Source organism: Podarcis cretensis, assembly GCF_951804945.1.
Source record: "Podarcis cretensis genome assembly, chromosome: 4".
NCBI classification, from domain to species: Eukaryota; Metazoa; Chordata; class Lepidosauria; order Squamata; family Lacertidae; genus Podarcis; species Podarcis cretensis.
In genome coordinates, this window is record NC_137173.1 from 11,915,587 (window position 1) to 11,926,530 (window position 10,944).

The following is a 10,944-nucleotide window of genomic DNA, read 5'->3' on the forward strand; positions in this document are numbered from 1 at the left end:
TGACCAAACTGCGGGAGGCAGTGGAAGACAGGAGTGCCTGGCGTGCTCTGGTCCAGGGGGTCACGAAGAGTCAGACACGACTAAGCAACAACAACAAACATTGCGTGGCACTTGTAGAAGTATAAGTTCTGCAGTTCGAAGTGATTGAGTTGGCATGTGTGGGGTAAGGCAATCCTTGAAGGAAACTGGTCCCAAGACATCAAGAGCTTTCTATACAAGAACAGCCTGGTGGCAAACTGGCAACCAGCACAGAGCTTTGAGCACAGGTGTAACATGCCGACATAACTCTTACTCAGGCCAGCAATCATGCTGCAGCGTTTTGCACTAACTCCAGTTTCAGGTGAATTGCAAGGGAAAGCCCATGCAGGGTGCATTACAGTAGTCTAGACTTGAAGTTACCAATTCGTGAACCACCATGGTCAAGGTGTTTGTGAAATGGGCTCCACATTTTGTCTCGGCACCATTGCAAATTGGGTATATTGCATCACTGAATTTATTCCCCCTTAAATTGTTAATGGCTTTGACCTTGGGAATAATGTATCTAGATTCAAAAGGAGCTTCAGGGTGGACACCTTGCACGTGTGTGTGTGTGTGTGTGTGTGTGTGTGTGTTCTCCATATGTTCAGAATCTCACAATGTCAGATGAAGTATGAAACTATCTCACTTTTAAGGACAGACCAACCGACATTTTGTTCTGGGCCAGCTCTGGGAAGATGTGTATATTATTATCTTGAATATTCAAAGTGAAACTCCCACTCCCCATGATGTGTCTTTGGGACAAATCTTTTCTCTCTTCCTTACATAATACATTTCAGCAGGTCTTAAAGCTCTTTGTGAATTCACGGTCGCACTGATAGCATTTTATCTTATATCTCAGCCTCCTTTGCTGTTATCAGCAAGGCCAAATCCTTCTTTCTTCAGTTTGGTCTCTTTGGCAATGCATTCATCCTAAGGTCCTTTTCTTGTTTGTAACAAAAACTTTTTTTAAAAAAAACATTATTGCCTAGGAAAAAAAATATATATCTGATGAAATCTCTCAGTTATTGTCTTGACTTAGAAGCATTCAGCTCAGCTGTTGGGAGGGGAAGAGGAGAGGGGGCGAAATGTATTCTCAAGAGCTGTGGAACTGTATGACTTCAGCACACAGCTTTTTATTAGTTTTGCAAAAGTCAACCTGAAGGAGGAGGGGAAAAACCACAATCATCTTCAGGATGAGTGTTAGACAGATTGGAAACACCTGTCAGTTTGCAGGCTCTGAAACTTCTCTTGCTGTGTCAAGCTCAGATATGTTTGAATACTGGTGGTCTGTGGAGTTATAGGAACATTGGAAGATGACTCAGGGCTTCGCTACACTTATCTTTTCTTCGCTCTTTCCAGGCACGAATTGAAGCAAAAGGCAATCCTAAAGAAAACCCAATTTGACATTTGCTCTGATTGAGCACTAAAGTAGGGAGAGAGGGGCACCAACACTATTTTCTCGCTCCCTTTCTCTCTCTCTCACTATCCCAGCTTTTATCTGAGGAGCTCAAGGTGGTGTACATGGTTCCTTCCCTCCTCATTTTAATCTCCACAACTACCCTGTGAAGTAGGTTAGGCTGGCAGGAGGCCGTGGCCCAAGGTCACCCAGTGAGCTTCATGTCTGAGTAGGGCAGAGATTTGAACTCTGCTCTCTCAGGTCCACGTCTGACACTCTAACCACTGTACCACATAGAATGTGTGTAATTTGATCACTTGGAGATGCTTCATAGGAAGCAAACCATAAATGAAATTTTAAAAGAGCAGCAATGAAGTACTTCATTATCTTCCTCAAAATACAGGGTGAGACCAAGTATTTATTTATTTTATTGTTATTTTTGTAAACCGGAAAGCTTGCAGTGAAAATGATCACACTGAATACACGGATAAAGATTTGTGTGTTTATCGTCAAGACCGATTTCTGTATCCCAACAATGTATTTTTTGGATAGACAATACTATGCAATACTTAACTACCCTTAACATAATAAATTTACCCAGGGTGGGAGGAGGGGACTATGGCAGGAACATTTGCATGGAAGTCTATTCCCCCAGGGCTGCTGTTTATATACATGATTTAACTGTCACTCCCTAACTCTATAAACTGCTCTGATGGAGAAACCCTCGGTTCCCCCTTGACTTTGGCTTTTTGGCTTTTTGTCTTTTCGTTTCCCCCTCTTCCATTTGCAGCTGTCCTCAGCCGAGCCTCAGAGATAAGGCAAGGCTTGACACTGACTTAACAGGGACCCACTGCCTCGCATCAATCACCCTCCCAAACGCTCTCTCAGAGAGGCATCGGCGCCACACTTCGCAGTGGCTCTCGCAGATGGTTTGGCAGCAGCAAGAACCTGCCAAAAGCCAATGGCTGTGATAAGTGAGGACGTCAAAGGGAAGTGACAGAGAGCAGCCGAGACAAACCGGGGGGAGCGATGTGAAAATTGCAGGACCGGAATATTCGGGACTGGAGTCTTTGATCTCTGTTCAGACCCCGGTGAAGTTCTCCAGACTGAACAACTCTCATGGAAGAGGGGGTCAGAACTCAATGGCAGAACAAACAATGTTTTGCATGGTTAAATATGGGATCATGCTGCACAGGGTTGGGAACTTCCTAGAAGAAGGGCCTACTAGATCAGGCCAATGGCGCATCTAGTCCAGCATCCTGTTCTTACATCGGCCAACCAGATGCCTACAGGAAACCAACAAGCACGATTTGAACACAAGAGCCCTCTTGCCTCCTGTAGCTTCCAGCCACTGGTCTTCAGAAGCATCGCTGCTTCTGACTGTTCAGGCAGAGCATAGCCGTTGTGGTTAATAGCCGTTGATAGCCCTCTCCTTCTCCAGGAATCTGTCTAATCTTCTTTAAAGAAAAAAATAAAAGATTTCAATGGATAACAAAGGTGCATATGATGTCTCTGTTTCCAGCTCATAGAGTCCTTGGACCCATGTACCTACGGGACCGCCTCTCCTGGTATGCCCCGCAGAGGATCTTAAGGTCCACAAATAACAACACTTTGGAGGTCCCGGGAGAGGGGACCTTTGGAGGGGGAGAAAGGGAAGAGATAACAAGCTTTCATTCTTTTCATAGAGTATGTGCAGAGTTTTGGTATCAGTGTCATGTGGTATCAGTGTCATGTGGAGAGGTTCATTATTTGTTTATTTATTCATTTCTGTTGGCGGTGCGAAAGGTTGTGGAGCCCAGAGCCCAGTTGGTTGCCTTTGGTTGCCTGCAGTGCAGTTTTGTCTCTGTGTGTGAGGGGGTGCGGTGGGGTACGGGGTTAGTGGGGTCAAATTAGCCATATTGATTCGTATGCTGTTGGGAAGGTTAGGTCATTGTCTGGTTGGGCTGTACAGTGGTACCTCAGGTTACATACGCTTCAGGTTACAGACTCCGCTAACCCAGAAATAGTGCTTCAGGTTAAGAACTTTGCTTCAGGGTAAGAACAGAAATCGTGCTCTGGCGGTGCGGCGGCAGCGGGAAGCCCCATTAGCTAAAGTGGTGCTTCAGGTTAAGAACAGTTTCAGGTTAAGAACGGACCTCCAGAATGAATTAAGTACTTAACCCGAGGTACCACTGTATATGAAATAAAGAAGAGCCATTTTGAGGTCATCCCAGTTGGAGGCACTTCAGGTCTTGGGGTTCAATGGGCCTCTCTTTGGTCCTCAGGAGGTCTGTAAGTGTGCATAGAAACCAGCCTATTGCACATTGATTGCTCCACCCAGTTTTGCTCTGGCCCCACCTTACAGTCTTGCCCAGAAGAGAACGAGGTCCTGTCACCATCACGGACGTAGATCAAGAAATACAGCAGTGAATCTTTCACCCATGCTTTCAGGTCTGCCTCCTTCCATATGTAGCTACCTAAGCACTTCTGTCAACATCAGATGACTTGCTCTGTGTCCTACCATTGGCTGAAGATTGGCAGGTGGTGGCAGGGCCTTTTGGGATGATGTACACCAGTCATGGGATGCCCTCCACAGGGGAGCCCATTGCAATCTTTGTCTGTTTTCAGACAGCACCAAAGCAGCAGCAGTTAGGAGAAATGGCATCTTACAACTTTAAGGAAAATAGCATGGCTTGTGGGGCAGTATTTGGGGCATGTTTGTGTGGTCCTTAAGGATACTGTTCTCTGGGGGTCCCTCCCTCCTCACTATACACTTAGCTGGTGGGCTTACCTGGTGACAGGGAGTAATGAGTGCTGGTCAGTTTGGAGCAGCCATTTGAGTATTCTACCATGCCCTGGTTCAGCCCTCATAGAATCATAGAATTGTAGAGTTGGAAGAGACCCCCTGCAATGCAGAAATCTCAGCTAAAGCATCCATGACAGATGGCCTTCCAAACTTTGATTAAAAACCTCCAAAGAAAGAGAGCCCACAACCTCCTGAGCGAGACCGTTCCACTGTCAAAAAGCTCTTAGTGTCACAAAGTTCTTCGTGATGTTTCGTCAAAATCTCATTCCTTGGAGCTTGAAGTCATTTGTTCAGGTCCTACCATCCAGAGCAGAAGACTAGCTTGCTACATCCTCCATGCGACAACCCTTGAGATATTTGAAGATGGCTATCATATCTCCTCTCAACCTCCTCTTTTCCAGGCTAAACATACTCAGCTCATGTACAGTTGCTCCAAAGCATTATGGGAAATTTAAACTGCGGTTCCAAGCTGCTGGGTGCTCATTAGAGAGGGCCCTAGAACAAGCATCTGTGGTTGGGTCCTGGTGGGATACAGGAGCCCTAGAAACTACATGAAGGTTTTGGATGCTGACACAAGCCCTGCTTTGGGTTAATCCTGAAAGTACTACTGAAACTTGAACATGGGCAAACATCCAGCACATCCCTAGCTGTGGAGCAGCCTTAACAAAGTTGTCATATTTCTGAAGTTATATTATCAGACTTAATCTTCTCTGAACTGTGTCACAGTTGCAAGAAATAAATGGAGACACTGTTGTCAAGGCCTTCTAATTTCCTGCGACAGCTGTCACTGGTTCTTCCTTACACACCAGCCACATTCCTGATAACAAAAATAGAGTTGCAAACCACTTGTGATGGGCAGCAGGAGAGGCGCAGTAACTGTCTGAGAAAGCAAATGTGAAATTGCTGCAATTAAATTTGGCCCAGTGACCTTCTTGTTAGGTATTGATTTTACTAACTAGTATTTATAAATTATCCCTGAGTCTGTAGACCTACGAGGACAGACTTCTTTTAATATTAAAATTAGCATTTAGGTTGCACTTCTTCTTCTTCTTCTTCTTCTTCTTCTTATTATTATTATTATTATTATTATTATTATTATTATTATTTGTACCCCAACCATCTGATTGGGCTGCCCCAGCTACTCTGGATGGCTTCCAACAAAAAACATAGTAAATAAACATAAACATAACAAATAAACTTAATAAATAAAGCCCTCCTTTGGAGTGGGTGTGATAAGCCCTGTGCACACTGGCCTCACAGACTTTACAGTGGTGCCTCGCAAGACGAAATTAATTCGTTCCGCAAGTTGCTTTGTCTTGCGATTTTTTTTGTCTTGCGGAGCGCGGATTCCCTGGGTATTAACAGCTTTAAGAAAAAGGAAGCAAACCCGCAAGACGTTTTCATCTTGTGAAGCAAGCCCATAGGGAAAATCGCCTTGCGAAGCAACTCAAGAAACGAAAAACCCTTTCGTCTTGCGCGTTTTTCATCTAGTGAGGCATTCGTCTTGCGAGGTACCACTGTACTCTGTAGAGTCCAGATCTCTGAAGGGGGGCTTCTATCTGTGTTCTAATTAAGACCCTTGGAAGCCTCCCCTTGAGCAAGAACGTTGCACAACCAGGCTTCCAAAACACAAGAAGGTCTATGGATGTCCAGCCAAATGCATGAAGACTCCCTCTTGCACACAATGCACGAAGGTTTGTGATAAAACTGGAAAGAACAGTGCACTCTGCAGAATAGTAGATTTGGAAGAGACCCAAAGGCTCACCTAGTCCCAGATGAAGGTTTATTGTATACCTTATCAAGGAAATTACAAAAGAGTTTCCAAAAGAGCAGCCAGGGTGGACAATAATGATCGTGCAAATACGGTCGGTGATTAGCCTGGCACCCCCTGGCAGGCGGCGTTCACATCCCCGGCGCATGGTTTTATGCGATCGGCGGGTGGCCGAGTGCTAAAAGAAACTCAACAACTTTGGGGTATCCTCCCTTCAAAAAAAGCTCAGCAGCTCTGGGCAACGTTCCTAAAAATTGCAATGTGGGAGGGGTGACAAAAAAAATCACACCGGGTACCACCTGACCTTGCTATGCCTCTCCTCAAGAGACAATGTTGCAGAAGCAGTGGTGCAAAAGATAGAGCCACAGGAGGGGAGTGTTCTCCTGTGCTCAGATCCTGCGTGTGGGTTTTCCACAGGCATCTGGTTGGCCAATGTGAGAGCGGGATGTTGGATTAGATGGGCCATGGGCCCGATCCATCAGATGCTGGTTGTCAAAGAATTGTGCTATGCATAAAATGGGGTTGCGTGTGTAGGTCCCCAAGCCACCCCTCAAAATAATTCACACATCACATGTCATTTTAGTTTTAGGTTTTTGGACACTATTTTGGCCACAACTTTATTAAAATACAAAATCAGTGAATGGTTGCTTAGACATTGGTTATGACTATCTGTCCCCCCGCCTGGGACAGAACTGACATTCCGAACTCCATCGGAAGCCAGTATGAAGGGAAAGATGATGTTGGGGATCAGTTGAGCTGAGCGTCAGTCCCTCACCACTCACCCAACCAGCTCCCCAAGGCTTGCCGGCCCTGGTCCCATTTCAGGGATTGGACGAAATCGTGGCAAGCCCCAGGATTCCTTTAACGGAATTCCCTTCCAGCACCATTGGAGGGGCAGGCACAGCCTATCCTGACCCCTCCACCACCAGCATTTTTATAACCAATGCCTAACCGCAACCTTACAAGTTGTGATGAATTGCTAAGTAGTAGGCAAAAACCAAATGGCAATAGCCAATCACCAAATGGCAAAATTCCTACTAGGCCCCTGCGCCAAGGCAGACGACCCCATGACAGGCAAAGCAAGGTCAACCGGAACACAGGGCGGGCGGGCGGGTGATCTGATGCACTCTGCTAAAGAGAAAGCAAAAGGCAGAGTGCCCCAATATTTAAAGACTATGGTCCCACCCACCAATTTGCTACATGCAATTTGCCCCAGCAACCCGGTCAGCCAATCATTGCACCAGGCAAATAGCCATTAACCTGCCTGGCAACACAGGGCTGGCCTGGCGACCCACACCGCAACCCGTGCTCTCATTTTAGGGAGAACGTGCTTTACCATTCACAGACCAGCTCTTCACGCAAACAGACTGCTGCAATTGGAGATTGCCCTACGCTTTCTCCTGCCTTCTGGAAACCCCAAGCCCCGGTTCCCAAACAGACTGGCAGGTAAATGGCATGAGAATGCCACCTTGGCAGCAGCGCACAGCTCTGTTGGGTCCCCAAGAAATTCCTTCAGCTGTCAGGCTGTCACAGCTGAGCCAAGCATTATTCCGCTCAAAGACACAGTCCTGATTAACACCTGGGATGTCACTCTTCCTTACCTGGGAGGGAAGCAACAGGCTTGTTCGGCAGCTGTAGAGGTTAAAATGAAGAGAAAGGTCCTGGAGGAATACTTGCCATCATGCCTGTGTGGCTGCAAAAGCAGACAGAGCATTTAATGCCTCCCCCTCCCTCCCCAAGCCCATTTCTCTTGGGCACACTGTCGGAGATTGTTAAGACAGGGCTCATAGAAATAACAGAATAGCAAATGAAGGAAGTTCAGAGTTGCCATGATGAAAACAAGAGGTAGTAATGAACAATTTATTCTGGTGAGCCGAGTCACAGGGGAAGGCCGATCTGCTGGATAGATGAGATTTTAGGAGGAGCTGCCTGCATAGCTTTGCCACCATGAAGGGAAGAAACTTGCCCCCCCCCCTTTTAAATTAAAGCTGAAAGCATCAGGATCTGCAGGTGTTCTGTGCTTCCGGGTCAGGTTCTGAGATTGGGATAATTCCAGCACCCTAAACACCTTGGTGGTAGAAGGGAAAGATGCAAAGATGATAGATTAAAAGGCGGGGGCACATCCAGTTCTTCAGTTTCATGTTTCCTGCTGATACAACATGACAGTAAGAATGTGAGTATTTCTATATTTCTGCATCACAAGTATTTCTGGCGTATCATTCCTGCTTGTACAACACAGGTGTGTTTACCCTGCAAAGAGGACTCAGGAGTTTGCCCTTCAAGGGAGGGGGGTGAGTAGAGGGGGTCACATCTTGGCTATTCGCCAGTGGGGAGAGGGTTGGAGAACAATTTTGTCTCTTTGTGATGTTTACAAAACCCTCCCTAAGTGTGGCCATCTGTCATGGATGCTTTAGCTGAGATTTCTGCATTGGGGGGGGGTGGACTAGATGACCCTTGGGGTCCCTTCTAGCGCTAAGATTTTTTGATTCTATGTTCTCAATCTGTTGGGGACTTCAGAATATAGACCAGAATGGAAAAATCCAGGCAGCAATATTTCTTAAAGAGAAGATTTTACTCAATTTGGTTTTTGTCAGACAAAAAGCAAAAAGGGGTGCATTCAAGAAGAAATTAGAGAATGCCCACGAACACCAGGGGCAGACAGTTTTTATACCCTTAGGCAAAGCAAAAGTTCAGCCCCTTGACCCACCCCTTAAACATTCCCCTTTATACATATTCATTAAAAGCTCAACCAATGAAAATTGGTTTTTGCCTCGTTCAGTTCCAAGCTGCATTATACACTAGGTGGCGCTGCGAGCTTGTAAATGCTCTGGCCCCCGTTTCTCAGAAGAGGGGTCTGTGGTTTTAACAAGTTCAGGCCTAGGTCTGCATTTAGAATCCTGCGGTGGGCAGACATCCTGGGCAAACAGACAGTTTCTCAGAAACAGCTCAACTACTAGCAAAATCCCCAGACCGCATCCTCTTGCAAACTCGCTGTGTTGCAAAAATATTGTTTTTGCAAGCAGGGGCAAGCAGGGGAGAGAGAGAAATGTCTTTTTAGCTTTTAGTTTGCTCTCTAAGATGGCTTTCAGCTTATAAAATGGCTCCAGCCTGGCTCTCCAAAGTGGACCAAGGTGGACCCCTGGTCCTCACTCCTTCATTCCCCCCTTTCCATCATGAAAATGCTGACCGGTTCCGGTTCATCATTTTCGATTGATGGATCAATAGGTACCACATTATAGAGAGCCAGGATATGAGTACGTGCTGAGACATTGACCAGTGCTCATTTGTGAATGGTGGAACGGTTAAGTGGCAGTGGGAGAAGAGGTAGTCCACTCGTGGCATCTGTTGGGGCCAAGGTGTATACCAGACATTTTGACTTATTGGCAGAATGGGCTACCATTTCAGCCATTTGTAACCACCTATTGTAGGGGTTAGACAGGGAAAAATTGGCATGGGAGGCCAGGGGACTCTTTCCCGCTTTGGCCAATTACACAGGTAGGTTCTCCAACCAGATACGATATCGTTCATGCCAGCAAAAATACAGGAGCATCCAAAGAAGTAGAGCAGTACATACCACTCCTACCCACCAACCCCAATATTTCCATAGTTCCTCCCACCAATACTCGGGGCCATTCCTAATATTCTTTTACCGCTGAAGGGCCCACTGATATTCGTATTCTATAAACGCTTGGGCCTCTGGGGTTATTTTCCACCTTATTTCGGAAGCTCCTACCACTTGGATCAACTTCCCAACTATTCCCGGTGGATGGAGACCCCTGTGGTTTCCTGGGAGAATATTATACCCAAAAGGGGCCCCTTCTTCCATGTAAATGATGTTGCACCCACAAGAATATATCCACCCCTGCAACGGCCTGAAACACGGGGTGACTATATCAAGGGGTTCTGGTCCCAATACCAAAAGTCCTAGTGGTGCCTCTAAATTTGCTGGAGAGCAAGTCTCTACGTTGGGGACGCTGCCCGCTGGCGCCCCTCCCATCCAATTCTTCCGGAACTAGGTGCCCTGTCTGTCTACTGGGTGGCAACTCTTATGCAGCCACAAGAATGCCCTGCCACATTCAAGGGTATTAGGTGTGGAGTTACCAGGCCCAGCAGTTTAGGTAGTATTCTGGGATTTTGGGAGGCTCGAGCCACCACGACAACCAGAGGTGGGGCTGCAAGATTTACTGGCACTTGTTCAGCAATTTCAATGCACACCTGGTTCAGGCTCCCTCCTCTACAACACTTGCATTAAGATAGGTTCCGTCCCATGCAACACCTGGGTTAAGATTAGGACCTGGTCTATTAAATGGGGTTGGTACAGTGCTCTACCTCCTGATTGACAGTTGGTTACCCCCCCCACAACAGCAAGAGCGGTCCAGAACTCGATAGATTTCGACCGTCTCTGCAAGTTCCCATAGGAGCAGCACCCACGTGCGCTGGACAGTGGTGTGGAAGAGGAGCCACAATGGGGTAGTGGGATGTTTCAATACGGCAACCTCATCAAACCCCTGTTTCCAATAGCCAATGAGCACGCCATCTCTTACCACCGGCAAGACGAACCAGTCATAGCAGAGGCCAGCAGGCCAGTAAGTTTGGTATGGCTCGGTGGGGTCAGGGCAATAAGACATAGAGCAAATCAATATAGAACATAATAGAGAAAAGAGAAAGTCCTTATGAAAGTCCTTGTGATGATCAGCTGCAGGATCTCGTTGCCCGTGGCCCAACGCATTCCGGTAGCGTCAGACACAAGGTGATGATCAGTGAGTCAGCTTCAGAGGGTCAGCAGGATTTTTCTTGCAAGTCCAGACACCCTCCGACTTCTTCAGACGCGTGTGATGTACCCAGGGGATCACCTCGGCTACTTTCACCGCAGTTGGGGATGAGGGGGTCGCCAGACGCTGGTTGGAACTGGTGAACCAGATCAGCGAGACTGGAAGAAATACCTGGAAAGGAAGCAAACACACACGAACACAC

The 10,944-nt window shown here is 46.8% G+C and overlaps 1 long non-coding RNA gene across 1 annotated transcript; it reads left to right on the top strand.

Annotated features, from left to right (window-relative positions):
• Positions 1-10,094: 10,094 nt before the first annotated feature.
• LOC307214588 lies at positions 10,095-10,607 on the top strand. The gene is made up of 2 exons (XR_013838234.1): positions 10,095-10,281; positions 10,562-10,607. It is a non-coding gene; the product is annotated as an uncharacterized lncRNA (long non-coding RNA).
• Positions 10,608-10,944: the final 337 nt, after the last annotated feature.